Below are 24,984 nucleotides of genomic sequence, written 5' to 3'. Positions count from 1 at the left end.
TAAAAACTATAGGTGCTCAAGGGAAGGAGAGGTGGATCTTGAAATGGGCTTTGAAAGAGGTGTGAGTTAGGAATAGGCAGAAAGAAGCAGTACTGCTGAGAGGAGAGGAATGGTTTCAGCAGAGGTTAGGAGACAGAGAAGACCAGTCTGACTGGAGAGGATGGATGGTTTGTAAGGGGACAGTTCAGGAGCAGCTGGAAAGGCGTGTCGAGATCTGATTGTGAAAATCCTTTATTACCAGCCTCAGGAATGTGCACTATGTGCTGTGGAAGGCGTTGTAGCTTTTTGAGCAGGGGAGGGTGAATTAGGAAAGTTAAGTTGATCCAGAGTCCAGAATAAACTGCCCCCATGGATGTAAGACTAGGGTTACAAAAACGTGAACATATCCCACATTGGAAGAGGGGCCCACTGCACGCAGTGGTCTCAGGTCTTTACCACGAGGTTCGTTCTGCTAGCAATTCAGACTTCAGCAATTCTGTGAATGGCTCTACCATTTTTTTAGGCCCCCAGTCATGGAACCCTTTTTTATATTCAGTTGGAACTTCCTTCGTAGGTGTAATACTTGTGTTATAGAGACATCAACAAAGTGGACACATCAAAGAAGTTAATACCACCTGGGGGAATTAGACTCACAGAGGAGGTAGCTGTAGAGCCAAGAATAGTGGGGAGGCCAGGGGACCCAGGGAAGGATACTTGGGCTCAGCATGTGCAACATGCAACCCATTCTCCTATAATTGAGTGTCAGGGTGTCAGGGGCAAGCAGAATGATGGTGGAGAAAGCTAGAAAGGTAGACTGGGGCCAGGAGGCATCAGGCCCTGAAGGCCACACAGGAGGGGTTTTATTCTGTTGAGAGGGCACCCACTGAGGTTCACAGCTGGATCGTCCATGATGTAAACCCACTCTTTTACCTGAGTCCCCTCTCTCTATCCTTTTGCTCATTCCTCTCACCAGCGATTCTCAGCATCTAATGATCTCCTGTAACCAAATGTCTAGCTTAGCTCCCAGAGAAGGCTGGAGCAGTCAGTGCCCTCTCTACCTCTGGATTCCTCTGTAATGGTGCCCAGCCCTCCTATGGGGGAGGATGGGGGGGTGGGGGAGGTACTGCCTAGTGCCAGGAAGGGTTGGTCTAGTTGGGGAGGCTGGGCCCCAGGGCTGTTTGCTGGGGCTGCTGGAGCCAGCTGGTTACTCCGGGCCCTTCGTAGGTCTTTGTATTGCCACTCACCCCTCCCATCTTGGAGTTTCCCATCTCTTCCTCTCCACTTGCAAAATATGCTCAGATCTTCCCGAATCAAAAAAATAAAATGCACCTTTGGCTTCGTCATCCCCATTCCCTAAGTACCTTTGTCCACCTCAGTGCCAAACTTTCTGGAAGAGTGGTCCATGTGCTGTCTGTTTCTTTCATCTCCCCTTACTCTTTAGCCATCCTCCCCCTTCATTTTGAGTCTGTACTTGAAGGGAACATCCATCAGCAGCCTCCCAGGTACCAACTCTGGTGGCATCATTTTGCTTTTGTCCTCGCTCAGCTTTTCCGCGGGATTCCACGTGTTTTGCAAACTCCCGCATCTCTGACTGGCTCTGCAGTTCCTTCTGTGGCACCTCCTTTGCACTTTGCTTGGATGGCACCCATTTTTCTGCCTTTCCGCCACCCAGCCGCATTTTGGCGTTCCCCAGGGTTCGCAGGGATCCCCAGTCTACTTTTCTCAATGGACGCTTTTCCTGAGCACCGGTTCCCACTCCTGCAGCACCTTTAGCTTACAGCTTCATGCTAATGAAGCCTCGGTCTCTACCTCTCTCTAGAGCCTCCATGTCTCTTTTCTGTTTACACTAACATCTCCACATCTATGTACAGGACACCTTTCCTTTTATATCTTTTCATTCCGCAAATTTTACAAAGTACCTGCCACACAAGTCAAGTACCATGCCGGGTACTAAGCCAGACCCCACCATTGTTGAGCAGAGGACACAGAAGTAAGCAGAGTTCCCTCGGGGCGCAGCAGGCAGCATGGAGGAAGTAAGAAGGAGTTCAGAGGTGAGGAGTCCTGGGGGCTGGGGGAAGAGGGACCCTAAGAGACAGTGATCAGGGGAGACCTCTTAATAAAAGGGCCTTTGTATAGAGGCCTGAATGATGAGAAGGGGCAGGCCAGGACTGACCTGGAGGGACACTCCATACAGAGGCCCTGAGTTCGTATCGGAGGAGCCCTACATGTTGGAGGCAGAGGGAGCGAGATAGGGGACCAGGCAGAAAGCCACCTTTTTGGACTGTCTTGTAGCCTCTGTGGGCACCTCTGGCCAGCAGGGCATTAGTACTCCGGAGCTGAGAGGGGGTTGTCCTTTGCAGGGTGGCTGTCACCTCCAGCCTCATCCTCATATGTGCTGCCCTTTGCACGTGGCTATAGGACCCTGGGTGCCCCCTCAACTCCTTCCTCCGCTGCCCCTTTGAGAGCCATGTGGCTGGGGCCGCAGCCTGCCTGCCTCAACTGCGGTGACCCCTCTGTGCCCGCAGAGCACGTCCTTCTCACTGGCCCTGGAGCACTGCTCCATACCATGCGTGTGTAGGCAGCTTCTTCTTAGAGCTAAGCCCTGGAGGGCAAGGACCACACGCTGTCCTCCCTGCTTTCTCTCTCTCAGAATCGGCACACGGTAAATTCCTGGAGATGAGTGCTCTGTTTTCAGGGGCAGTCCAGAGGTTTGATCGTGGTGAACGGAGGCTAGAGGAAGCCCTGAGCAGCAGTTAGAGGCTGTGTGATATGGGTCATCCATTCCAGAAGGTGTCTGGGACAACATTCAGCCCCACAGAAGGCAGTAAGAAGAGGCCTGGGAGCACTTCCTTGGAGACACCCAGCCCCTTGTTAACTGTGAAGTGTGGAACAGCAAGGTTGGGAGATAGGGGGTGGTTCAGCTTGTCTCTGCTGCTCCCTACCCTCTATGTTCCCTGCTCCCTCCGTGGCTGAACCCTGCCCAGCAAGTACCGACAGACCCTCTGAACGCCACCAGACCAGCCGTCACCGCAGCAAGCCTTGTTACTGTGGGGGCTGCAGAGACAACTACAAATCCCCAAAGAAAGACAGACACAGACACACAGACACATGAGGGGAGAGGATGCACACCCCCCTAGAATACCCAGAGCAGGGGAGTCCCAAAATCCCAGAGAGAGAGAGACCTACATGGACCTAACCACAGTGGGCATGGGAGGCTGTTTCTGTCTGTGCAGGTATGTGTAAATTATGTTTATATTTATGTTTCAGAAGAGAGCCAGTGGGAGAAAGGCAAGCACAGAGAAAGAAGAGAAGCACACCCAGCTCACACCCAGAGAGGGGAAAGAGATGCCCCAGCAACTCTGACTCTGTCTTTCCCCTGCTTAAGGGGAGACCCCAAAGCCGGGAAAGACACTGCACGCTCCCCAGGACAGGCTGGGAAGAGACACTGAGGACAACCGGATTAGGGGAGAGAGTGACACATCCAGAAGGTGGAGGTGGGAAAGACAGATTCCAGGAAGGGCAGGAGAAAGAGTTACACTCACGGCAGGACGTGAGCAGCGACATACTCACTCCCGCGGTGGGAGCAGACACACAGCCCCAGACATGACGGCAGGATACCAGTCCCCCGCACATGCTCAGAAGGGGGAAGACACACAGAAGCATGCAGAGGTGGGGGGGCGACGCAGACACCTGCTCTGCAGCAGGGAGAGAGAAAGACCCCCAGAGAGGGAGAGAGACACACACCCCAAGAGTCAGTGGGAGAGGCAAACACACGCCAGGGTGGGAGGGCCCCAGAGATCCATAAACATACACAGCCCCGGAGGGGAGGGAGGAGCACACACACACGAGGGAGGGAGGGGGTGCCTGCACCGCACATGGGAACGCAAGACCACAGACAGAGCAACTCCAAAGGAACGCGGCGCATGTGTGCACACACATGCACACCCCCATGCGTCTGGATGGGATGAGGGGAGAAAGACACACGCATAAAGGAGGATGCGCATGTGTGTACACATGCCAGGAGGGGAAAGAGAGGTAGGCACGCAGGAGGGAGGCCCATACCCTCGTAGAGGAGTTGAGGCGGGCCAGGCGAAGGATAGCGCACAAAGGGCAGTGAGAGGAGGCACACGGGGTCAAGAGATGTGCACACACTACACATTTATGCCCGTGGTACTTGCACCATCCCCGAGACTCGGGGTGAGAAATGCTCATGGTGCTGCCCAGTTCCAACAGTGACGTGTCCTCATGACCCATTGGGTGTGCCCATAGAGCCAGGTTTGTGACTGGCACTCAGCACTTGGCCCCTGAAAGTACCCGAACCCTGCCTATCTTCCTCAGGTCACCCATATCCAGACAGAAGGTCACACCAACTTCCTTTACCCTGATTAAAATGCCGGAAGTATGCAAGGAGGCATCACACACTCATAGAGCTGATTCTCTTCTCTGAGCATGACGTACATGTGAATCACAGCTGTCTTGAGAGTACAACAGCAGAGTGAAGAAACCCTTGGTTAAACCAACACAGTAAATACTGGTGCATCACCAGGTTCAACAGCGCCTCCCTGGCCAGGCCTGTTTCTTCCATCCCTACCCATGCCTGTCCCCATTCCCTCAGGCTTATTTTCCTGCGGGTGTGAAATTGTTTCATGTCATTTGTATGTTTATGATCATGTGCCTTTGACTCCCCAGCTCCTTCTACTTGAGATTCTCTTTTTTATTTTTATTTTTATTTTTATTTTTATTTTTATTTTTATTTTTATTTTTATTTTTATTTTTATTGAGATGGAGTTTCGCTCTTGTTGCCCAGGCTGGAGTGCAATGGCAGGATCTTGGCTCACCACAACCTCCACCTCCTGGGTTCAAGCAATTCTCCTGTCTCAGCCTCCTGAGTAGCTGGGACTACAGGCATCCGCCACCAGGCCCAGCTAATTTTGTATTTTTTTTTTTTTTTTTTAAGATGGAGTTTCGCTGTTGTTACCCAGACTGGAGTGCAATGGCACGATCTCGGCTCACTGCAACCTCCGCTTCCTGGGTTCAAGCAATTCTCCTGCCTCAGCTTCCCGAGTAGCTGGGGACTACAGGCGTGCACCACCACGCCCGGCTAATTTTTGTATTTTTAGTAGAGACAGGGTTTCACCTTGTTGACCAAGATGGTCTCGATCTCTTGACCTCATGATCCACCTGCCTCGGCCTTCCAAAGTGCTGGGATTATAGGCGTGAGCCACCGCGCCCAGCCTCTAATTTTGTATTTTTTACTAGAGACGGGTTTTACCCATGTTGGCCAGGCTGGTCTTGAACTCCCAACCTCAGGTGATCCACCTGCTTCAGCCTCCCATAGTGCTGGGATTACAGGTGTGAGCCACCGTACCCAGCTGGGATTCCCTTTTTTCCTGCTCCCCAGGCAACACCTTTCCTGCCAACTCTGTGTTTCCAGGGTGCTTCTATGCTCTCCAAAGCCCCCTGTGGTCCCCATGTTAAAGCAGTGAGCACACACGAAGCTGCCTTGCCTTGCAGTTACGTGTGTCCTGCCACACCCCCGGGACTGGGTCGATCATCTTGGTATCACCTCTCACCTGCACACAGCAAGCACTTGGGAGGTTTTGTGAGACAGGTGCCCCGAGCTATTACAGCTCAAAGGAGAGACTCGTTGCCCATCTTGGGCCCTGTCTTCTCACCAACCCAGGGCTCCCTGGCCACTGGCTCCCTCCCTGCTTGCACTGTCTGCTGTTGTCCCACAAGAAGCCAGGCCCCTTGAGCTTCAGGATCTCCTGCTTCCTTGGGGTTGGGTTGAGGTGGCCTCGAGCAAGGGAACCTGCTCAGTGCTGTCTCCAGCTGCTGGCTATGGACTTTATGCCTCCTCGCGCCTGTCTCACCACCTGCAGCCTTCACCAGGCCTGAATGCTGGCTCTCTGGGTCATGGCTCCACCGCCACCCTACCCCAGCCTCTCTGACACTTGTCCCCTGTATGTTCTCCCCTGCTGGCCCAAGGAGGCTGGTTAGCTTCCGTGAAGAGTGCAGGTGGTGGGCCAGCTGGCTGTGTAACTGACCCCGTATGCTGGGAAGTGACTCTTTTGTCTGGAGTAATACTGCGGTCTGACTGAAGTGCTTGCCCTGTGCTGACTGTATGGCACCTACACATGTTGATGCCTTTTATCCTGGTAGTAGCTCCCTAACATGGGTATTGTCCTGATTCCCAATTCACAGAGGAAGAAAATGAGCAGAGAGAATTTAAGTCACCAAGTATTAAATAAAATAATGCATGAAAAAAATTCTCAGCATAATAGCTGGTTCATTCAAGGTCAGATGCATTCTGTTTGTTCTGAACAAGGCTGTTCACTCTATTTCATGAAATTTTAGCTAATAGTGACAATAATAGTCTCTGATAGAACTAGAAATCTCTGAGGCCGGGTGTGGTGGCTCACACCTGTAAATCCCAGCACTTTGGGAGCCCAAGGCACGTAGATTATCTGAGGTCAAGGGTTCGAGACCAGCCCGATCAACATGGAGAAACCCCATCTCTACTAAAAAAATTCAAAATTAGCTGGCTGTGGCAGCACATGCCTATAATCCCTGCTACTTGGGAGGCTGAGACACGAGAATCACTTGAACCCAGGAGGCAGAGGTTGTGTTGAACTAAGATTATGCCATTATACTCCAGCCTAGCCAACAAGGCTCAGGCTCAAAGAAAAAAAAAAAAAAAAAAAACTAGAAATTTCTCGTAGTCATTGGATAACTTTACCCCCCAAGTTCACTGAGAAAATTTAATCTGTCAGATGTGCACCCTCCTCAGCCTCTTCTCTCACCACCCACCTTATTTGCATTCTATCCCTCCTTTTCCTGGCTACAGAGAAGCTCTGTTCTGCCCAAGGCTTATCCACTGTTTCCCTGTCCCATTGACTAAGGGATCACATTTAGTCCCACTGACTCTTTCCCTTCAGCCAGTGGAGGTGGTCAAGATCCTCCAGACCAGAACAGTTCAGAGTCGTCACTTGTCTCTGCCATCTCCATTCGCTTTCTCCTGCAGGCATTCACATCTTTCTCGAACCACACCCAGCAGACTCCTGCCTCACCGCTCCCCCGAAGCAACTTTGGCAAAGGTTTCATGATGGCCCCCTGCTGCACACACATACTGCACCACATACACACATCACACACATATCTCACTTTCTCTCTCTCTCTCTCTCTCTCTCTATCTCTGTCTCTCTCCCTCTCTCCCAGTGCCCAGTCCAGCAAATGCTTTCCTGGTTGCTCCACCTGCCTGCTCCATGACCCAAGTCTCTCCCTCTGTAGTGCACCCACTGCTTCCATGAGCCCCCATTTTCTACCACCTTGGCCTGATACAGCTCCTTGATCTTGCTATGCTCATTTATTCTCCACCTTTATTAGTTAAAAATTACCTAGTCATCATAATGCTGAATAGTTGCTTGCTAATAGCAAAATTTTTTTCTTTTTCTTTTTTTTTTTTTTTGAGACAGTTGTGCTCTGTCACCCACAGTGGCACGATCTCAGCTCACTGCAACCTTCACCTCTTGGGTTCGAGTGATTCTCCTGCCTCTCCCAAGTAGCTGGGACTACAGGCATGCGCCACCACACCCAGCACATTTTTTTGTGTTTTAGTAGAGATGAGATTTTGCTATGTTGGCCAGACTGGTCTCAAACTGCTAGCCTAAAGTGATCCAACAGCCTTAGCTTCTCAAAGTGCTGGGATTACAGGAATATTTATTTCTAAAAAATAGTTTACCTAATGAAAACATTTTATACTGTGTTATATGTACATCTGTCTTGAATGCCTAGAAATAACTGTTTAGCCTCAGTAGAGGAGAATATCAGTCGATTGGTCTGGTGGCCTTCGTAGCAGGGTCAAGGGCGCAAAAATGATCATGTGCATTCCTTAGTTTGCAGAAGATGTAAACATCATAAACTGTAAATCATTTCTGACTTTTCTGACTTGTCAATGTCAACCAGCTTTTATTATGCACCCAGAACTTGTGGTACATGTACGTATAGATTCACTGCACAGGGTGAAGTCTCGTGCTGCCTTTAGAGAATTTGTTTTTAAACTTTTTGTGATAGAATATCTTAAAGATATACAGAAGTACAGAGAACAACAGAATGAATCCTCATACCAGTCACCAGTTTCAAGTTACCACACCTCCGCCCCCAGTCTTCTTTCCTCCGTCCCCTACCCACACCCATTGCCTCTCTTGCAGACTTTTTTGATACAGTTATTTCATATCATTTGTATATTTCTTGGTGTTTCCAAAAAGTATAGACTCTTTTTAAAGGTATAATCACAATGCAGTTTCCACACTCCAAAAGAACAAATAATTCCTTAATATCACTTACTATGTAGTGAGTGTTCAAATCTGCCTAGTTATCTCTTAATTGTTTTTAAAGATTTCCATGATCCAAATCCAGTAAGGTCCATACCTACTGTTAGTTGATATGTCTCTTAAGTCTTTTTTGACCCACAGCTTATTCATTTTTTTTCTTCCTTCAAAGTTATTTGTTGAAGAAATGGTGGTTTTGTTTTGTCTTTTGTTTTTGTATCTGTCTGTGCTGTAGCGTTTCCCCCCGAGTCTGAGTTCTGCAGATTACTTCCCTGTTGTATCCTTTCCATGCTCTGTAAGGTTCGGGTTCTGCTTTTTGCCTTCAAACACATTACTGTCTCTTAAAATGGAAAGTTGGAAAGACTGAATGTGGAAGAAATGCATATTGAATTAAGTACCATAAGCAATCAGGATAACATTGCTACCAATATAGTAAATATAGCTATTTACCATAGCTATAGTATTATGTTATAGAATTAGTGTTCCCATCATTTAAAAAAATGAATTAAATACTCACAAATAATTCCTTCTGGAATGTTCTTCTTCAAAAGTATGTAAAACTTTAAAAAATTGAATTGGGATCTTCTTTGTTTTATATCTTTTAAAAAACCGAAACAATATCAAGATTTTTTCCCTATGTACTTATATGTTACTTCGGTGTATTCCTCGAAAGCTAGACCACTTGAGAATGAATGACCACAGTTTATTTGGCCCAGTTGTTGATGAATAGCTAGTTTCCAGTCCAGTCTTTAAATAATGCTGTAATGAAGGCCTCAGGCATGAATCTTCATGGGTGTCTCAGGTTATTTCTTAAGTGCTTAGGTGTGAAATGAGTGGGCAGAAAGATAGTGCCCACATTTCTTTGGCTTGGCAATTGTATGGCGGGTTTGACCTCCAGGGAAGACTTCCAGTCGCTGTCGCTGGTGGTACACAGGAGTCCCCATTTTCTTCACCTTCCCCACCAGGGGCCACAGCCACTTACAGCAACTTTGTCTCTCTCTACACTTGTTGATTTCTTTTGTCTTGTGTTCTTCCTTCTGATCAGTTGTGTTTTTCCTTCTTAGCAGTCACCTACCTGCTGTCACTGCTTTTCCCTTTGATACCTGGGGTTGATCATCTTCCCCGTTCCAAAAATCCCAGGTAACCCAACTTGTTATGGTTTTGCTTAAAAGACTGTCACTGAGTGAGGGCGAATAGTACCCACTAAAGTGCTTGATATGTGTGGATTTGTAGCATCTACTTTGACTGTTTAGAACCTAGGTTCTGTTTTTTTTTTTTTTTTTTTTTTTGAGACGGAGTTTCGCTCTTGTTACCCAGGCTGGAGTGCAATGGCGCAATCTTGGCTCACCGCAACCTCCGCCTCCTGGGTTCAGTCAATTCTCCTGCCTCAGCCTCCTGAGTAGCTGGGATTACAGGCACGCGCCACCACGCCCAGCTAATTTTTTGTATTTTTAATAGAGACGGGGTTTCACCATGTTGACCAGGATGGTCTCGATCTCTCGACCTCGTGATGCACCCGCCTCGGCCTCCCAAAGTGCTAGGGTTACAGGCTTGAGCCACCGCGCCCGGCCCACCTAGGTTCTGTTTTTTGTTTGTTTGTTCTTCCTGTGTTTTAGATCATTGACGTTGCCAGATAAATGAAAGATCACCCTATGTCAATACCATGGGTTCTGTTAAGGTGGGGCAAAAACACACCTGCCAAACTAATTAGAATTAGTAAGGCAGATCAGTTAAGGGAGTGGTTATTCACATTATCCAATGATTTGCATTTTTTTTAAAAAAGGATTCAAATTGGCACCTCTTTTGGTACCTTTAGTTATTGAGAACCTAAAGTATTAGGACGTTCAAAAGTCACCATCAAGTTGCTCTGAAATTACAGTGCATACTAAAAATACCTCACATTTGCATAATGCTTATAAAGTCGGGTCACTGTCTGGAACTCCCCACCCCTGTGAATTTGAACCCTAAAGTAGCCCTTGCTGACCACAGGCTCGCGTCTTCTGCCTCTGTTTCCTTCCTTGCTCCTGCTGACTTTGTCTCTGCCTCTACAGTGTATGCTTCTGGGCCTCCTTCTCTCTTACTCAGGCCTTATTTGCTCGCTGCTGCCACTGCTAGCTCCTGCTGGTGCTCTAGAATGTTCCACTTCTCCACTGCTCTCTGTCTCACCTGTCTTCTCCCAGCCCTGGGAGAGTCCTCTCCTCTTGCCTTTCCCAGATGACCGAGGACAGTAACATTACTGGGTGATCTGGAAGCAGTGCGTGTAACGCAGGCCTGCCGTGACGGCATGAGTCCGGGACCTGCGGGGTTTTGCCCCTCCTCGGTCACTCTCCAGCCCTGTCATGGGGACATCCCCCCATTCCCTTTATATTCCATGGTGCCAGGCTCCCACGTTCCTCCAGCATGTCAACCCGCATTTCCCATGCGTGCCCTTGCACGTGCCGTTTCCTCTGCTGGAATGTTCTTACCCCTTTAGTCCACTGGACCAACACCTACTTCATCCCTGAAACCTGCGCATGTGTCACCTACTCTATGAAGCAAAATTAATTACCATCTGTGTCCTCCTCCTGTGCCTTGATGCTCTGTGGTTCAGCATCTGCACACGCCTGTCCGCCTCTATCTCCTCTTGTGCCCTGTTTCCCTTCCCCTCTAATTCCATCCTTTCTCTGCCTTTCCCTCTCCACCTGATCCCTCCTGTCATTTAAACATGACAAATCTCCGCCATCTTTTAAGAAAGAAAACAGTGACAGCCCACTCTCCTCTCTACCTTCCCCTTCAGCTGGTAGCATTTCTCCAAAGAGGGATGTGGCCTTAGTGGCCCAAGCTCCTCGTGCAGCACTCCTTCCTCCACCCCAGGCTTCCATTTTGGTGCCCCCGAAGTATCATAGTTCTTTTCAAAATTGCCAAAAACCTGCATGTCATTCAACCAGGAGGAAGATGGGTTTAGTCCTTATTGAAACATTCTCTTCCCTTGGCTTCTGTGACCCTAGAGCTTCCTGGCTTTCCCTGCTACTCAGTGGCATACCTTCGACCTGTTTACTGCTCTCTCCACTCTGTCCATTCTCCAGGTGGTCACTCCATTCCCCTCTCCACACCTTGTGGTGCCATGGTCTCTGCCATATGCCATCTTCCCCCTAGTCCTTTCCCTGCTCTTCAAAACCTTTGCTGGTGTGCCACACTCTAGGTTATGTGCCTTACCCGCACAACAACCCTGTAGGGCTTCATTGTTTCACTTTAGAGCTGAGGAAACTGAAACTGAAGAAAGGTTAAGTCATCTACCCAAGGCCATGAGCTAGTCCACTTGACTTGCAGTCACCAGGCGAGATTGCTTCCACACCGCTGGCTGAGTGACCGTCCTGCCGCGCTTCCGTCTCCAGTTACACTTGCTAAAGCAGTGACTCGCGGGCTCCAGTTGGCTCCAGCCTTGCCTCTCTGCGGCCTTGCTTCCTACTGCTTTCCTTAACATCAGCTCCAGTCACAGAAGGAGTGTTTCTACCCTAGTCTGCACTTTTCTTCTTCCCCCGCTGACCGAGACGCACTAACCACCTCTCCAGCCTCACCTGTGCAGGTCCACATCCTACCTCCCCACCAATCTCAGTGTTCAGTTAGCTCTTTCCTCCCAAATTCCCATCTCCAACGCTTGGAAGGATCTTTTCTTTCTGTGAATTCCCACTGCACCTGATCTATACTCACCTTGTGGCATCTTCTACCTTCTGTTTTATGTTATCAATAATTCTAAATTATGATTATCTTTTTGGGATACCTCCCTTACCAGACCACAGGCTCCCCGATGGTAGAACTGGTGACTGATTAATCTTAGTGTTCACCATGATTCCTTGATAGTTAAATTAAATGATAAGGATTTATTTATCTGTAAGTTCTTAGAGCCCTTTCTCAGAGCTCTGTGCAGATAGGGGGACTATACTGGGAAGACGAACTTTCTAGACATGACCACAAGATGGCAACAGTGACTGCAGTGTCCTGGTATCTGTAGCAGATGGGTCAAGTCAAGAAAGAAAACAATGTCTTCTTGATTGCAGGAGACTCAAGGGAAATCCAAGAGAATGTTCAGATTTAAAGCATCCTGTCAATTCCCAGTTATTCACAAAGGTGAGCAAATAGATTGGACAACCGTTTTCTTCCGTGGGTTCATTTGGCCAACGGCGTGGAAAGCTCTCCTCCTGTCCTTCGTCTCATCTTCCTTCTTTTCATTCAGCACATACTTGAGTATCCCTGTATGCATCCACTGTTGTAGGTACTATACATACCTACAACAGTGAAAAATAGGATCCTATTCTGATGGAGCTTATATTCTGCGGTCTTCACTGGGACCCAGTGGAAGATACTGGAGACAGAACCAAGAGTTTCTTTGCTGGTTTTGCTGTTGTTGTTACTTCTGGCGTCATCTTTTCCCCTTTCCCCAAGCATGAATCAATCCATAGTGTTATATTATCCACACAGGTTTCATTTCAACAAGCAAAGGGACCACTGGTCAGCAAATCGCAGTGACTAATTTTGTTTTAGCCGTGATTATTGGTGGCCTTCTCCCCTGCTTCCCAGTTACCCAGTGAATCAAGAATCAACTGTGTTCTTCTTACAGTTAAAAATATGCAAGTTAAAGAAAGGCAAAAAGAATCATGTCTAATGTTGCACAGGTAGGGACATGAAAAAGGACATTCTCAGGTCTTGGTATCACTCATTCCTTTATGATCAATGCCAGTAAAGATTTTTAAAGCAAAAGAAAGCAAACGGGTCCAGCATTGTGATGGGTGCCTGTCGACGAATTTGACATACACTGTGTCACTGATAAGGTGGACCTAATGTAAGTTTACTTAAAGTTGCATCTTGTGTTTAGAAACATTTCTTCTTCTTCAATTGCTTTTTGGCATTTTGGCTAATACCAAGTGTAGAAACATTTCTTCTTCAAGAGGTAAACAGAGTATAAGAACATGTAATATGTTCTTTATGACATGGGGTAAACAGAGTATAAGAACATGTAATAATGTTCTATATTCTACATTATTACACATGTAATAATGTAGAATCATCACTATCACACATTGCTTGTTTTGAGACTGCGAAGTTACTCCCGCCAGAGCAGCCTCCACGTCATGAATCTTAGCTGAGTATTCATTGTTTTCGCAGTATCAGATCCCTGGCGCCTCCCTCCATCTTCCCTGCATACCAGATGGCTCTGCAAGACGGCATTCAGTTCCACACAACCTCTTGCCAACCCTTGCCTTCATTTGAGGAGGACAAGAGAGGGGGATGACTTTGAGAGGCTATGTGAAAGACGCATCCTGTGTTGTAGAACTCACAGTATGGAATTTTGGTTCATATGAACCTCAATTGAGTAGATTTTTTTCTGATATATAGCTATTTTTTCTGATTTTTAGTAATTATATTTTCACAGGTACATTATCGCCTTTTACCAGCCAAAGTTAAGCCATATACAGGGGTCAGTCCGTTGTTAGATAGTCAATAATGACATTATTACCCAAATGACTTTTCAATTTAACATGCAGTGACTGCTGGCTTCCCATGGATCAGTTTTATTTTAGCTGTGATTTGGGTTTATGTATGACCATGGCCACCATAAAATTTAAGATGAGAAGATCAGAAGTATGCCACTTCACCAAGTACCGCTTGTAATACAAATCTCGTATGTGAGCCTTTTTCTCAGGAAATATACCCCTCGTTTGTCCTTCAAAGATTCCGTTGACTATGATTCTGTATAAGAGCCTGTGCCAAAACAAAAACAAACCCTTATTTTTTAAATCCGTATCAGGCCAGGGCAGCACTTACTTCCGAGTAACACTCTTGAGTACAGTAGCTTTGCATTTTGAGCCCTCAGAACTATGCTAAAGACTTTAGATACATCACTTTAACTTACACAGTACTGCAAGTTAAGTATTTATTCCCATCCTACAGAGGAAAATACTGAAGAGAGACTAAATAAGTCATTGAAAGTTACGTAGATAGTGAGGGTCAGACAGGATTCAAGCCTAGTTCTGATTCTTGCCTTCGCCTCTCTGCTCCTCTTCCCCTGCGCTGCTTTAGGCTCTGAATCAGGGCAAGGATTTGTGTTTGGGCCCTCTCGGAGTCAGAGTTTTAAAGTAGCAGTGCAAAGGTAATTTCCAGAACTATACTGTCTGAAGTGATGGAAAGACCTTCTCTATGTACCACATCTCTGTATCACAGTAGGGAAGGAGACCAGGGGAATGGGAGCAAACTGAGGAGTGTGTTGTCATGAAGTGTACGGGCCACCCCAGATCCTGGTCCTGAAGCTTCAAGAAAGAGGAGCCTAGGACTTTGCACTGATGGGTTTGAACCCCATTTTCTTAATTAACTGTCAGCAAACACTGCAAAGGCTTAAGTGAGTTTATAACTTAGGAAGGTCAGGCTGGGCACAGTGGCTCATTCCTATAATCACAGCACTTTGGGAGGCCGAGGCGGGCAGATTACCTGAGGTCAGGAGTTCAAGACCAGCCTGAGGAACATGGTGAAACCCCATCTCTACTAAAAAAACAAAATTAGCTGGGCATGGTAGTGCACGCCCGTAATCCTAGATACTCAGGAGGCTGAGGCAGGAGAATGGCTTGAATCTGGGTGGCAGAGGTTTCAGTGAGCTGAGATCACACCGTTGCACTCCAGCCTGGGCAACAAGAGCAAAACTCCATCTCAAAATAATAATAATAATAATTTGGGAAGGTCACGTTTTATTTTTTAAAAAGTGCTAAGCAGCTGGGCATGGTGGCTCATGCCTGTAATCCCAGCACTTTAGGAAGCCAAGACTGGCAGATCGTTTGAGGTCAGTAGTTCAAGACCAGCCTGGGCAACATGGCGAGACCCCGTCTCTACCAAAAATACAAAAAATTAGCTGGGCGTGGTGGCATGCACCTGTGGTCCCACCTACTCGGGAGGTTGAGGTAGGCGGATCACTTGAGCCCAGGAGGCAGAGGTTTCAGTGAGCCAAGATTGCACCGCTGCACTCCAGCCTGGGTGACAGAGTGAGATCCCATCTCAAAAAAAAAAAAAAAAAAAAAAGCATAATGCATAATTAGAAACTGAAAGGAGAGACCACTTAATTATTTCGGAGAGCAACAAAGGCACACAAAGATTGGTTGCTTTCTGAAGAATCTAAAAATGGCAAGAATCTAAAAATGGGGAAGCAAGTTGTATAGGCACCTACACTTAAGGTAATTTGTAAATTATACAAATAATTTTTAAAGGTTAAGGCCCTGATGACAAGACACATACATGGTCCCTTCACCCTGCTTATCTCCTGCAGAGCCCCAGTCTGTCTCTCTTGCTCTTAGCTCCAAAAACAGTGAATCTCCTGGAGTTACCTAAACCTTCTGGACAGTTTGTGACTCCCTTTACCAGGAGTACCTGCCCATGCTTGGCTGATACTTGTTATTTTGTTATCTTGGATTCTGTGTTACTTCATTTGTTTCATTGAATGAATCAAAGGGGAACCTATCAATTAGCATGGCACTTCTTTCTTTTAAGGCAACTGCTGATGGACATTTTTTAAAAGTGTCTGCAGAGGCTGACTTGAAACACTTCAGTGGGTACTTCCTTTGGTATTTGATAAATGGAACTTATCCCAGAACTGTTTATCATCTGTAGGTCTCAGTTCCAGTTAGATTTATTCTTGGAGCCTTTAAATCATGTAGTGTGATATGCCAGCCCATAACGCAACAGGTGAACTGAATTGGCTTCCTCCAAGTTTGACAGCTGAGAATGTGGCTCTAAAACCTGTGTAGATACATATCCTTTTCTAGTAAGGAATGAATGCAACTCACATTCAAGCCAATATTCCTTTCCTCTCTTTTTCCTCCCTCTGAATGTGATGGAAAGATTTTAGTCATTTCAAGTCATTGCCCTTGAAGGATTTTAGTTTATCAGTTTGCGGAAAGTTTTATTTTCATACCTCTGTAAATTTATATGATGATAAGTTTCTCATCATTAATTTTGTTTTTTAGAATATGAAAACTGCCATTTTGTTGGTTTTAACAGTTTTGCAGAGTATAATTGATATCGTACAAACCGTCCATATGTAAAGTGTGCTTGCACAGTTTTTTTTTTTTTTTTGAGACGGAGTTTCGCTCTTGTTGCCCAGGCTGGAGTGCAATGGCGTGATCTCGGCTCACCGCAACCTCCGCCTCCTGGGTTCAGGCAATTCTCCTGCCTCAGCGTCCTGAGTAGCTGGGATTACAGGCATGTGCCACCATGCCCAGCTAATTTTTTTGTATTTTTAGTAGAGATGGGGTTTCACCATGTTGACCAGGATGGTCTCGATCTCTCGACCTCGTGATCCACCCGCCTCCGCCTCCCAAAGTGCTGGGATTACAGGCTTGAGCCACCGCGCCCGGCTAGTTTTGAATATATATGCATACATCCCTGAAACCATCGCCATTATCACCGTAGTGAGCATATCCGTCATTCCTAAAAGTTTGTTCGTGCCTTTTTGTGATGGATCCCTCCCTATCCTCCCTCCTGTCCCCAGATAACCACTGATCTGCTTCCTGTCCCTATGGAGAAGCTTGCATTTCCTAGCCGTTTTGGATGGAATTGTGCAGTATGTACTTTTTGTTTTGCTTAACTTCTTTCATTCAGCATACTTATTTTGAGGTTCATCCATGTTACTGTGTATATCAATAGCTTATTCATTTTTCTTGCTGATTATAGGAATCTACAACTTATTTTTGTTTTGGGGTGTTTTGTTGTTGTTGTTGTTGTTGTTGTTGTTTGAGACAGAGTCTTGCTCTATCATCCAGGCTGAAGTGCAGTGGTGTGATCTCAGTTCACTGCAATCTCCGCCTCCCAGGTTCACGCCTCCCAGGTTCAAGCGATTCTCCTGCCTCAGCCTCCTGAGTAGCTGAGATTACAGGCACATGCCACCACACCCAGCTAGTTTTTGTATTTTCAGTAGAAATGGAGTCTCACAATGTTGCCCAGGCTGGTCTCGAACTCCTGACCTCAAGTGATCCACTTACCTTGGCCTACCAGAGTGCTGGGATTACAGACATGAACCATTGCACCCAGCTACAACTTGATTTTATCCATTCACATAAGGATAAACCTTTGGGTTGCATCTAGTTTTGACTATTATAAACAAAGCTGCTGTGAATATTCATGAACAAGTCTTTGTGAAGACTTATGTTTTCAGATCTCTTGAGTAAATAGATGTGAAATGACTGTGTCACAGGGTAGACACATGTACAACTTTTAAATAAATTGCCAAACTGTTTTTTAAAGCAGTGTACCATTTTTACCTTCCTATCCATGGTAGACAGGAATTGTATTTGCTTTGCATTCTCAGCAGTATTTGATACTGTCCAGTGTTTTTAATTTTGGTCATTCTAATGGGTAGATAGCATTATCTCACTGTGGTATTAATTTGCATTTCCCTAATGATCAGTGATTTTTCGTGTGCTCCTTTGCCATTCATTATCTTTTCACTGTGAAATATCTGGTCAGATCTTTTTAACTGAGTTTTATTTTATTGTGGAGTTTCAGAAGTTCTTTATACATTCTGGATATAAGTAATTTATCAAGTACATGCTTTGCAGAGATGTTGTTCTAATCTTTTTTTGTTTTTTTTTTTTTTTGGAGACAGTTTTACTCTGTTGCCCAGGCTGCCATGCAGTGGCGTGATCTCGGCTCACTGCAACCTCTGCCTCCCAGGTTCAAGCGACTCTCCTGCCTCAGCCTCCCATGTAGCTGGGATTACAGGCATGTGCCACCACACCCAGCTAATTTTGTATTTTTAGTAGAGATGGGGTTTCACCATGTTGGCCAGGCTGGTCTTGAACTCCTGACCTCAGGTGATCTCCCAAAGTGCTGGGATTACAGGCGCAAGCCACCGCACCCAGCCCATTGTTCTAATCTTCTTATGGTTTATCCTTTTTATTCTCTTAACATTGTCTTTTGAGGGGAAGTTTTAAATTTTGATGAAGTGTATCAGTGTGTTTATTTTATGGGTTGTGCTTCTGGTGTTATGACCAAGGAATTTTTAGCTAAATAAATGCTACAGACATTTTTCTGTTTTCTTCCAGAAGTTTTATAGTTTTAGGTTTGCCATTTAGGTTCATGATCCATTTAGGGTTAAGTTTTCTATATGGTGTGAGATATGATTCCAAGTTCATTTTCTTGTGTAGATATCAAACTTTTCCAGCAGCATTTATTTAAAAACATTATTTTGGTGAAATAATTTTTTGTGATTATAAAGACATTTGTAAAGATTGTAGAGACATTGCAAAGATTATAAAGCTTTTAAAGACATTTGTATAATGTAGAAAAGTATAAAGCTTATATCTTCCTAATCTTCCATTTATAACTTAGCTACGTACATTTAATAGTATTGGGAAAGGGAGAGCTCATTTGAAGTGCATACTTTTAAAAAATTAGAATCATAATGTATATATTTATTGTGTGTCCCACTTTCTACAATTTTAACATTATAACTTTCCCCATGTGATTTACTATTCTTTAACTGCTCTTTCCTGGGAGATTTAGTATTCTTTAACTGCATGGCTTTTAATGGCTGCATAGCTGTTCTATCACATGTATGTCACACTTCACCCCTTTTATTTGACATTATCAATTTTTAATGTTAAAATATACTTTGAACATTTTTTTTTTTTTTGAGATGGAGTTTCAATTTTGTCGCCCAGGATGGAGTATAATGGCACAATCTGAGCTCACTGCAGCCTCCACCTCCTGGGTTCAAGTAATTCTCCTGCCTCAGCCTCCTTAATAGCTGGGATTACAGGTGCCCACCACCACGCCAGGCTAATTTTTTTTGTATTTTTAGTGAAGACAGGGTTTCACCATGTTGGCCAGGATGGTCTCGAACTCCTAACCTCAGGTGGTCCACTCGCCTCAACCTCCCAAAATGCTGGGATTACAGGCCTGCAGCACCATGCCTGGCTGAACATCTTTAAACTCAAATATTTTATATTTTTGCTTTAATTTTTCTAAATAAATTATCAGGCTTTTAAATGGCTTTGATTACATCGTTGCACAATATAGTCCAGAAAAGTTTCAACAATTTACACTCCCATCGGTTGTACCTAAGTAGTTTAATCCCTTATCACAGGTTTTGTTTGTTTGTTTTTGTAAAACCCTCAAGAATACCCTGAACACTCCTCTGCTTCTCTCAAAGGCAAATATTTTTGCTAGCCAAGTGCCATTCTCCTTTCGCCTTCCTTCCAGACATAGGCCCCTTCCACTCAGCACTGGCCGAGGTGAGCAAACTCCATGCATTTCCTGCCTTTGCTACCAAAAAACTTGGCAGGATGCATATCCCTCCCTCCTAAGTCTAGTTTGATTTTTATTTATTTATTTATTTATTTTAGAAAGCCTCATTTCTTATCCAGGGCAAAAGCCTCTCCCTCTTCTCTTGATCCCAGTCTACTCTGATTCTTCCAAGAATGCCCCACTTTCTTCCCCACCTCTTTATCTTCTGCATGGATGCATTCTCTAGTCTCTCCCTGGAATCTAGAGTTCCCCCTTAGTTACCCCCTACCTTGTTCTTCTCTTCTCTTTAGGTGCAAAGCTCCTAGAAGGAAAACATCCTCTTGTTGAATGTCATTTCCTTATCACCAAGGAGCTATCCTTATTTACACATTCTCATTCTCATTCTCCCTCCCCCCATTCTCTGACTCCCTTCCGCCCAATAACTTTTCTTGCCTAAGTGGGGAACCTATGGGTCAGTTCTGTAGTTCTTAGCAGTTTTATTTTTTTGTGGTTTCTTCCACATTTTTCTTCCTTCTCCTTAAAGTTCAAGCTGGGCACAGTGGCTCACGCCTGTAATCCCAGCACTTTGGGAGACTGAGGTAGGCGGATCACCTGAGGTCAGGAGTTTGAGACCATCCTGACCAAGATGGAGAAACCCCATCTCTACTAAAAATAGAAAATTAGCCAGGCGTGATGGTACATGCCTGTAATCCCAGCTACTCGGGAGGCTGAGGCAGGAGAATCGCTTGAATCTGGGAGGCAGAGATTGCAGTGAGCCGAGATTGTGCCATTGCACTCCATCCTGGGCAACAAGAGCAAAACTCTGTCTCAAAAACCAAAAAGTTCTATCTTTGCTCTTTCTCCCCTTAAATTACCTGATTTTGCCTCATAGAGGTGATCTTTAGGCTCTATCAATAATTAATCTGTAATTTGGCTTGAATCTGTCTCTGTAAGAGTTGGCTGTACAACTATTATTGTCTTTTTTCCTCATATCTTTTTTTATGAATACTGTTAGGCACATAAGCGGACTTCCGGTAAATCTTGTTTTTGGTGGTTTTCATCTTTGCTTTGGGTAACTCCAACACATATCTTCCGCGTCTCATTCAAACCAGCACTTCCTTTCTCCCCTCTCTGGTCCTACCTCCCCAGGTATTTGCTATTCTCAGTGCTTTCAATCCATTCAGTGTTTTACGGTTGCCAGACGTCCTGTAAGGAGTACATGAGTGTGAGCAGTGCAGCCCATTGGGCACTTCTCTTATCTGAATCTGTAAAGCATGTATAAACTATGCTACATGGCAGCCACAAGGTCTTCTTAGAACCCAGTCATCTATGGTTCTAATCTCTGACTTCTTTTGGCAAGTCATGCCCACCCCTATAACGACACACACACTTTTTTTATTTTACCTCTCTTAGTTGTACATTTTTTTGAGGCAAAAATCAAATATCCTTAATATTATTTTCTTTTCCGATCTACTGTGGTACTTTTTTATACCATATAATACTATTTTTAAATGTTGATTTGTCACTCTGATACCACCTTATGGCAGATTGTATTTAACATTTCTATTTCTTAACTTGACAAAAAGTATATGTTCTGTAGCCACAACTAGCTTGTGTGCTCCTACAGAACGAGAATCATGTCTATCTGCACCCATGGTAAGTCAGATTGGTACCATACATAATGCGTATTGGTAATGTTTATTCCATCAGTATCAGATATTCGTCTTAGTAGAGCAGTAACCATGTATAATTGAGCCTTGACCCTCTGGTGTAGAGAAATGAAGCAGGTGATTTTCTGCATCGAACTTCTGGCTTCCTTTTCTCTCTTAGTTAATGTCCCTAGAGGTCGGTCTCCATAACCTGCACCAACAGAAAGATGCTGAAGATAACCCAAAACATTGAATACTTCAGAATACATTTTGCATTTTCTTTGTATGTTGTCGAAGATGGACATGACCTGGGAATTCAGTTGAAACCAAGCAATAATCACATCATAAAGACTAATTCAAGAGCTCAGAAATTGTCCCTGGCTCCTTATTCCGCCTCTGCTTTAGAGTGCTCAGTGGCTTGCGCTCTTCTCTGTGGACAGATGGCCTGGTCTCGGACTGAGGAAAGCACTCAAGAGGCAAGATTTCTCCCGTAGCGATTGTTAAGGACAAGCTAGACACCACTAAAGGTTTTTCTGAAAACTGTGTTGCAGAGAAGATAATGGGTGTGTTTAGAACATAAAGAAAATAAGCAGCAGTTTTGAGAAATGACAGTAAACTTGAAATAATGTATCCAAATGAAAATGTGAATAATCTAGATAACTGTGATTCAGGGGAAAATATATAAATCTAGGGATATGAATTTTTATACTTTTCATTTTTCAATGCACTTATAAATGTTTTTAATAGGATTTAAGATCGATTTTTTTCAGTAAAAGTGGAAAGAATGTGAATAAGCGATAATGGATTGAAAGCAGTTTGGCTCATATGCCATTAACTAGATTGGCCTGACTTTTGGAATTTCACACTAACTCTTCTTTTCTTTTTAGGTTGCCTCTTGGTGCTGCCTTGGCCGTATTTGCACCCAGAATGCTTCATTCTGTGACGGTCTATTAATAAGGTTGCCTTGCTAGAGTTTGGAGCAGGGCCTCAGGTAGGTGGCTTTTATCATTATATGGCATGACTTTCAAAGTGATCAATTATTCCAGTTCCTAAATACTGTAAGATATGATACTAAAAGCTTTGAAAAGCATGCCACATAATAAGCATGCCACTTACAATCTTAGGGTCTATCAGTATGTACTGTGATCAGCAGGACTTCAGTAATAATTACGGTCGAATGGGAGGCTTGGAACACTAGAGAGGAGCAATCTTCCTTACTCTTTGCACAAAAACACATAGCTGCTGTAAAAACTTATTTGTTCCTGTTCCCCAGATAGCCCACAGATGAACTTTTAAGCTCTTCTTTCTCTAAATCTGGCTCAGTGATACACTATCCCATGTTGCCCTTATATCTTTTTTTAATTATTATTTATTTATGTATTTATGTATTTATGTATTTATTTATTTATTTATTTATGTCTCCTGGGAAAGATCTATTACCTATGGGCAGGTGGAAAGGAGCATTAGACTTGCTCACAAGGATGTGGCAGATACTAGAATAAGGAACCCAGTGCAACAAGAGCAATTTGCCAGCATTGTTGGGAAGAGGACACACACAAGTATCTAGATTTCCCAACCTGTAGGTGCAGCTCAGTGTCACAGAATCAAGGTGTAGCGATACTCGGAAATGCAGGCACACATGGATTTGGTACCAGGTAAGTCTGTCAGCACAACCTTCAAGATAGGGTAGAGGTTGAGCGGCCGGGGCCCCCAGCTCTAGGATAGGGAGAATAGGAATAAAACAACCGTGGCTGTGCCAGATACCAGGGGATGGGCTCCTGAGCTCTTCACTGAGGGCAGATGGGGGAAGGCGGCCTTGAGCAGGGTTTCACAAGATACATGAACAGAGCTTGACAATCGAACTAAAGGTGCACGAATTAATCTGGCTACAGTTTTCTATAAAAAACAACATTCTATGGAGTTCAAGCATCCACATCAACTTAGCATTAAAATTTTAGATGTCTGTATACTATAATAATTTTTTTCAATAAAGTAAAAGATATCAATGGTTCTTTAGTGTTAAGAGTTACAGATTTTTTTTTTTCTTTTTAGACTTTACTATAGTTTGAACTTGTTTTAATGAAGTTGTTTTTTAGTAGCTGGGAAAAAAAGTGATTACTTTTATTTACCCAAACTATATTTGTGCAGATTTTCTTCTTTTTTATTCTCCTAATCTGCAATCGGTTGAAACTCGTCTCTGATATTTTAAACATGATCCGCACATTTTATTTTCACATGAAGAATATCCTCTTTTAAAGATTTTGAATTCGACTTTGTTCCTTTTTCCTTCCTGTAGAACTTCACTGGCTATTTCTAAATGATAAGTCATGATCAATACAGGTTCCATGTGCTTAAGGAGCTATGGAACAGGACATTTAAAGCAGAAGTGTTCTGAACATTCAGGCTTGCTAAGTGCTGCCAGGTTTGTCTCTATGCTTGGTGGGCTCTGGGTAGCACATGCCCGAGACTCCCTGGCTTTTGAGGTCTGCCGAAGCAGGTGATGCCTCTCCTGGGGACATAGAAGCAGTACGGACTCCCAAGCAGTGGCGTTGCTTTCCCTAAGTTCTTACCTCTCTGCCAAAACAAACTAACCATGTATTTCTATGGGGCTTGTCTTCTGAGCTTGCTTTATAACCAGTTTGAAATTCTAGGAGACCTGAAACATATTTACCTGCTAGCTTTGATTCCTGAAATTACCTTAAAGGGACCACAGTTCCGTTCAACAAGTGTCTATCAAATGTCTGCTACATGCTAGGGCACTGACCGGTGCTGAGGATACAGGGATGAGTAATAGCCTCCCTGCAGATGAATTTACTGTTGCTGGGGGAGAGCCATGTCAGACATTTCAAGAAGAGCTTTCCAGTCCATATTAAGGGTAAAGGGTTCAGAGAAGTAAGGCTTTCAAGGTCATTCTTGATCAAATAGAAATGGTCAAGGAATATAGATAATAAATCTCTTCTAATTGTTGTAGCCCAGGGTGTACGTGGGGTCCTCTGGAGGCAGAGGAGAAAGCAGCTGCCCCTGATTACAGTTTTGCCTAGGACTGATCCATTTTACCCTTAACTGTGTGGAAATAAATAGAAATGGTTGTTTCTAGAAGTGATTTTATCCTGGACATCCACATGGGCATAAGTTACAGAGGACAGATGGATGGCATGTGCAGACCAGAAGCAGGCTGAGAATTCTGTTTTCATTACATTTTGTAGTGCTACTCAAGCATCAGCACACACACATTTATGCCACAGCGCAAGCCCATCTTTAAAGTGCATTTTACTTTGAGATGGCTTAAAACTAATTTTCTGCTTGAGCTTTTATAGCTGAGTAAAACTTAAATTTATAGCTAAGTAAAACTTTCTTTCTTTAGTGCTTTTCTTATAAAGAGTCTGATGTCTACCTTTGTGTTTGAATTTATAGATAGATTCAATATGGGTGCTTGACAGTTCAAACATGATATCTGGATTATTCTGTATTTGCAATTTTAATAGCATTAGGCAATTAACCATACATGAATGGAGGCATGTTCTCCAGACATTTAGGGTCCTTCATTGTGAACATTTTTATAGTTGGTATCAAACATTTTTTGTTGTACCCCTCAGAAACTAAAGGGGTTAATGGTAAGATTTAAGAATTTACGCCGGGCGCGGTGGCTCAAGCCTGTAATCCCAGCACTTTGGGAGGCCGAGGCGGGTGGATCACAAGGTCAAGAGATCGAGACCATCCTGGTCAACATGGTGAAACCCCATCTCTACTAAAAAATACAAAAAATTAGCTGGGCATGGTGG

General features: G+C 44.6%; 1 protein-coding gene across 3 annotated transcripts in view; it reads left to right on the top strand.

Moving 5' to 3' along the window:
* Window positions 1–24,984, top strand: part of PLAG1 (PLAG1 zinc finger) — a 50,432-nt gene that overhangs the window by 10,465 nt on the left and 14,983 nt on the right. Inside the window, exon 2 of one of the 3 annotated variants that reach the window (XM_003935503.4) lies at window positions 22,090–22,193. The exons of the other annotated variants lie outside the window; for them this stretch is intronic. The gene's annotated coding sequence lies outside the window, so the exon portion shown is untranslated. The remainder of the gene's footprint in view (window positions 1–22,089; window positions 22,194–24,984) is intronic. 3 annotated transcript variants of the gene reach the window in all.

The sequence above is a fragment of the Saimiri boliviensis genome, chromosome 15 (assembly GCF_048565385.1).
Source record: "Saimiri boliviensis isolate mSaiBol1 chromosome 15, mSaiBol1.pri, whole genome shotgun sequence".
NCBI classification, from domain to species: domain Eukaryota; kingdom Metazoa; phylum Chordata; class Mammalia; order Primates; family Cebidae; genus Saimiri; species Saimiri boliviensis.
Note: the sequence above shows the minus strand (reverse complement) of the source record. Positions and strands in the feature narration are given on the sequence as shown.